Here is a 6,269-nt window from a genome sequence, read left to right as displayed (position 1 = left end):
TAGTTTCAATAATTTCTGTCCCTGGGAAAAAAGATACACACCTGGAGCATAATAAGGCTGAGTGAAAATTCAAAATAAATCATCAAGACAACCATTCAACACACTACAAAATGACTCTGAGTTTAACCATATCGTGCTTTAATATCATGTATCCTAATGATCTTGCCCATATTGTGACCACTTTCACTATTTCTCTGAGTCTAAACGGAGTTGCAAAAATAACCTAGTATATAAACAAAATGGCCTATAATATTGTTGATCCAACTGAAGACATGGTCATTTATTATCAAAATTTTATTAAGTTCTCCTTTCTGTCTTTTGTTAAACTAAAATTATTTATTAGCATACATTTTGAAGATTGACTATTTCGTGGACTTCAAATAAAAGCAAACAGCTTCTTTATGTTTTAGTCACTACTAGTGGACAAGAACTGATCTTCAGGTTTTACCGCCCCTTTGTTTTTGATCTTCTTTGAAATAGTGAATTATTTCTAAGTCATTTTCAAAGACATTGTGTCATTATTTGTCTTCCCCAATTTGAAAAATCTTACTGAATATGACAGACATGTGCTCTACTGTGTATGCTCAAGTGAATTTAAGTTTGTCATTTATATGTTAAATTGTGTTATTTGCTCTTTTGTGTATTTAAAGTGGTCATTTAAAGCCAGAGACATTAACAAAATCCAGTACTACTTTATGATAAATAACCTGAAGTTAGGCGGACCCGGTGCCACTTTGGTGGTGGGTGCCTAGGTGATTCTACACTCAGGGGGAACGTGGCAACGTGCCTGTGCTCAGGGCTGAATCACTGAGGGAGGATGCTGTGGAGGAAGGGGTGGTGGTGGCGGTGGGGGTCATAGCGGTGTCAGAGGAGGCGGGTATGAATCAACCGCAGGCAGAGACATGGTCAACATTGAGGTGCAGTGAGTCAAGCCTGAGTTCAAGGAGGTGCTGAAGATTGAGGAGATGAGCAAAACTCAAATTAAATAGGTCTTGTAGATGAGAATTTTACAGAATTAAGAGGAGAAATAGCAGGACCTCCAGACACACCATATGAAGGTGGAAGATAGCAACTAGAGATAAAAATACCAGAAACACCCATTTAACCCCCCTGAGGTCCGGTTCATCACTAAAATATGGCATCCTAATGTTAGTTCTGTCACAGGGGCTATTAGTTTGGATATCCTGAAAGATCAATGGGTGGCAGCAATGGCTCTGCGCACGGTATTATTGTCATTGCAGGCTCTGTTGGCAGCTGCAGAACCAGATGGCCACCACTATTCTCAGTAGTAGCGAATCAGTACAAACAAAATCCTGAAATGTTCAAGCAGACAGTTCGACTTTGGGCACATGTGTAGGCTGGAGCACAAGTTTCTATTCCAGAATACACCCAAAACATAGAAAATCTGTGTGCTATGGGCTTTGATAGGAATGTAGTAATAGTGGCCTTGTCTTCAAAATCATGGAATGTACAGACTGCAACAGAGCTGCTTCTGAGTAACTGAAGCCTGGGAGCTGCCACCAGCCACGCTGGCCTCATCTTGAGGAGCACCAACATCTGTTATTTTTAGGATTCTGCACAAATTTCTTTTAAACTGGCATTCTTGTCTAATGATGTTATCTAGGCATCATTGGAGACTGCAAAAAAAAATCCCTGCTCTGTAAATAAAGCTAATTAAATGTCTGTGTAAATTTAAAAAGGGGAAATACTTTAATTTTGTCTTAATAGTGTAAAATTTTTTTGAGCTTAGTTAAAACCATGGAGAAAACATGCTACATTAGTGTTTAGCAGTGTAACAAGACGAGCGAGTTTGCCTCTAGGTTCTGTTGAATAACTAGGATTAACACTGAGTGTCACCTGCTCACATTGCCCTGTTGCATCACAGCTACCTTAAGCATTTGAACTTGGATCCTCTGTGCCTGTGAATTTACTTGCATACTTGTACTTGTCTTCTTAGGATGGGGAGCTGAAAAGACCACCCTCTTAAGTGTTAGGAGATTCTAGAATTTTGAGATTTATTTAGATTTAAAGATGAACTAATCAGAGTTCTTCCTGACCCTGTGGATATGTAGGGATACTCTTATTTTTTTCGCTGTTACCATCCGGAGCTAAGATTCTCATGGTGAATTTCTCTGTGCTTAGTCGGAAACGTGCTGAGGAAGTGTCCCTTGTTCCATTTTAGGTAATAGGTTTTAAATGTTTTCTCTGAGTTCTTCACTCAATTTTATTTTTCTTACAAAAGAAGTAAACGCTGATGATGCAGTATTCCCAGGTTTAATGAAAGGACTCTACTTAGTTTTTCAGTGAATTTGACATTTTTAAGCTGATGAGATCCTTGGAAACTTGAAGGATGCTTCCAGCTGTTTCCAGAAGTGTCCAGTTTAACTGGAGCTGTATAGTTTGCTTTTATCAGACACTTGAGTGTCACTCTTCTTTCATTCCCCATGCTGACACATAAAAGCTGTTGTGTCTGAATGTACATAACTCAGATGCACATAGGAATAAGGATGTGTTACAGATCTAGCTTTCTTTATGATGTTTCTAATGATGTGGGAACTGAAATTTTCCCTTCTCTTATACACAGACTTCCTGTTCTTACTGACCATCACATCTCATTCTAAGTCCAAAGTTTGAAAACTCTTTGTTTTGAAAACTCAAACATAATTTAACTATCTTAATAAGGCTCAAGTGAATTTATGTAATCAGTTCTTACATAGCAGATACAATTATGAATTTTGAGGACCAAGGCATAAGTAACAGAAATGTAATGGAATCATACTGAATTAAAGTAAGGCTCTCTATTGAAAGTCATATTCTAAAAGGTTTGTTTTATTGACGTGTTCTTCTTCTTCTAGTCATAAAATGTTTGGAAAATACTTTTTTGAACCTATTAACTCAGCATAACTTCACTTAACTTTTCGATAATCTTGATACTGCAGGCAATAAAAGAACCATTAAACATAAAACATTAGAGATGTGAAGGTTCTCCCAGCAGTATGTAAGGCTTTCACGTTGCACAGTGACTCTCAGGGCTGCTGTTCCTGCACACTAAACTCAAGCTGCTATGTTGTTCTCCATGTTTGGGGATGCACACATTTCCTGTTGCAGCTACATCCCTTTATTGCTGTAGCTTATTTTCTAAAGATGCCGAAGGAAACAAGTTTTTCTTTATTTATGTTAAATAGCTAAAACTTTGTGCTTTTCTTTATATCCTGAGATCAGATGGAATTGTGTGAAGTCGTGGGCAGTTGAGCTCCATTATTGACTAGAAAGATGTTTGCAGTGAAGGTGGCTTGGTAACTCTAATATTTGGATATTTAAAAGTATAAAATACTCTTGGGGTTTGCCCTTTGCCTGTATTGTCGGGGAATATTGTCTGCTTAGACACGGATGAGAAATAACTCAGATGACTGGAATCAAGCATTACCCAATTTGCTCTTGGAGGCAGCCATGTCCTGCTTTGTTTTACCTCCACCCCCCACACATACATACAGGCCTCAGACTGGTCCCATTCTGCATGTAGTAAACACACTGAAGTGTCCCCAGCACCCAGGAAATTGGAGAAACATAGTATGTGGTTTCACAAATTTCCATGATGAGGCCTTTGTAGAACTTAGTTTTCAGCTGGGAGTGGCATCAAGCAAATTCTCTTGTGATCCTAGCTCTTGGCTACCAGAACCATGAGTTCAAGGCTATCTGGGTTGCATATGCAAAACTTCTTCAGATTTCTCATTTTCATTTAAGTCTTCTTTTTAAAAAAATTTCCCCCCAACTGCTGGTAGGTTTAGTTAATCAAAAACAGACAAAAACGCTTCAATTTTTCTTATTCTGGTATGAAACACATTTAGGAAAATATTAAAAATTCAGGCTTAGTAAAAAATACCCTAAGGGAAATTATTTTTATAATTTTGCTATTGAGAATTTGACAGTTTAAAAAGTCCTAAAAAGTTACTATTTAGGTCTGGGCAAGGTGATACATGCTTGGAGCCCCAGAATTTTTGAGAGGCAGAGGCAGGCATGTTTGTGAGTTCGAGCCCATCCTGGTCTACATAGCAAGTTCCATGCCAGCCAGAGTTCCACAGACCTTGTGAGAGCATCCCCTCTCCAGTAATTTTAGTAAGATCTCATTTAGAGCATGCAGATTTACTACAAGTCGCAGGTCCTCTAATAGCCTTTTACATAATCCAGTCTCTTTTTCTGAGCCTCTGCCTTACTTTTTAGTAGAAAACTTAGTTGTCAGCATGTTGGGATCGATCATAGGAAGGTTTGACTCCAAACACAAGATGTAGACCCTTAAGGCACACTGATACTAACCAGTGCCCCACGTTTGTGTGGTTTGCTTAAACACATCACCTTCAAAAATCTGTAAATGTTTGGAATCTTAAGTAGTTTGCTTTTGGGAAGTATAACTGATGAAATGAGATTAAAACACTTGTTTTTTGGTTTTTGTTTTTTTACGAGACAGGGTTTCTCTGTATTGTTTTGGAGGCTGTTGGTCCAGCCTGGCCTTGAACTCACAGAGATCCGCCTGCCTCTGCCTCCCGAGTGCTGGGATTAAAGGCGTGTGCCACCACTGCCCGGAGTTTTTATTTTTTTTTATTTTTTATATTCCTGAATTTAACACTATGCAAAAATCTTAAGTGTCTGATGGAAGGAACTGGAAGCAGGCTTTGCTCGTTGTGCAGTACAAATGCAGCACATTGTTTTACTGGTTAGGCTGATGAGCTGTTTTCCAACGTGAAAAGCAGAGCTTGACTGTAAGTGTGGCAGGATAGCAAGTAAGATGTTCTTGAAATTCAGAGTAGCAACACCAGACATGAAGTTTGGTGGCATAAGGATTTAAGGTGAATTCGGGCAGAGAATAGTAGAGTCAGGTATATTGTATACATAGATGGAACCAGTGTTTAGAAAGGAAAAAGGAAAAGGAAGGTGTCTGTTTACAGATAACTTTATTTTATTGGCTTTGACAAAATTATTCTATTTTAATCGCTTTTTCTAGTTCCTTTCTAGTTCCAAGAAGTTGACGTTTAAAATCTTTGACAAAAAAGATAAAAATATACAATGGAATAAACAAAGCATCTTTAACAAATGGTGCTGGCATAACTGGAGGCTGGCATGTAGAAGAATGTGGATCGATCCATGTTTATTGCCATGCACAAAACTTAAGTCCAAATGGATCAAAGACCTCAACATAAATCCAGCCACACTGAACCTCTTAGAAGAGAAAGTGGGTGGTACCCTTGAACAAATTGGTACAGGAGACAGCTTCCTGAACATAACACCAGTAGCACAGACAGTGAGATCAACAATTAATAAATGGGACCTACTGAAACTGAGAAGTTTCTGTAAGGCAAAGGACACAGTCAGCAAGACAAAAAGGCAGCCCACATAATGGGAAAAAATATTCACTAATCCCACATCTGACAGAGGGTTGATCTCCAAAATTTACAAAGAACTCAAGAAGCAAGTCTCCAAAACACCAAAGGATCCAACTAAAAAGTGGGCTGCAGAACTAAATAGAGAATTTTCAATAGAGGAGTCTAAAATGGCTGAGAGGCACTTGAGAAAGTGCTCAACATCCTTAGCCATCCAGGAATGCAAATCAAAACAACTCTGAGATACCATCTCACTCCTGTCAGAATGGCTAAAATCAAAAACACCAACAACAATTTATGCTGGAGAGGATGTGATGAAAGGGAAACACTCCTCCATTGCTGGTGGGAGTGCCAACTTGTTCAGCCACTTTGGAAATCAGTATGGAGATTCCTCAGAAAAATGGGAATAAACCTACCACAAGACCCAGCAACTCCACTCTTAGGCATATATCCAAAAGATGCCCATTCATACGACAAGGATGTCTGTTCCACTATGTTCATAGCAGCATTATTTGTAACAGCCAGAACTTGGAAGCAACCTAGATGCCCCTCAACGGAAGAGTGGATAGAGAAAATGTGGTATATTTACACAATGTAGTACTATTCAGAAGAAAAAAACAATGGAATCCTGAGAGTTGCAGGCAAATGGATGACACTAGAAGAAACAATCCTGAGTGAGGTAACACAGTCACAAAAAAGAGAAACATGGCATGTACTCTCTCATATATGGATTTTAGACATAGATCTGGGGAGTGCCAGCCTACAATACCATGGCCAGACAGTCGGGGAAACAGAAACTTCATTCAGTGGCTGATGTAAGAGGCACACTCCCATAGCTAAGCACTGAGCTGAACTCAAGAAAGCCAGTAACAGAGGGGGAAGACTGATGATGAA

The 6,269-nt window shown here is 39.0% G+C and overlaps 1 pseudogene; it reads left to right on the top strand.

Annotated features, from left to right (window-relative positions):
* The first annotated feature begins 902 nt into the window (after window positions 1–902).
* LOC101836621 lies at window positions 903–1,504 on the top strand (annotated as a pseudogene).
* The last annotated feature ends 4,765 nt before the right edge of the window (window positions 1,505–6,269 follow it).

This window comes from Mesocricetus auratus, unplaced genomic scaffold (genome assembly GCF_017639785.1).
Source record: "Mesocricetus auratus isolate SY011 unplaced genomic scaffold, BCM_Maur_2.0 Super-Scaffold_100014, whole genome shotgun sequence".
In the NCBI taxonomy this organism is placed as follows: domain Eukaryota; kingdom Metazoa; phylum Chordata; class Mammalia; order Rodentia; family Cricetidae; genus Mesocricetus; species Mesocricetus auratus.
Note: the sequence above shows the minus strand (reverse complement) of the source record. Positions and strands in the feature narration are given on the sequence as shown.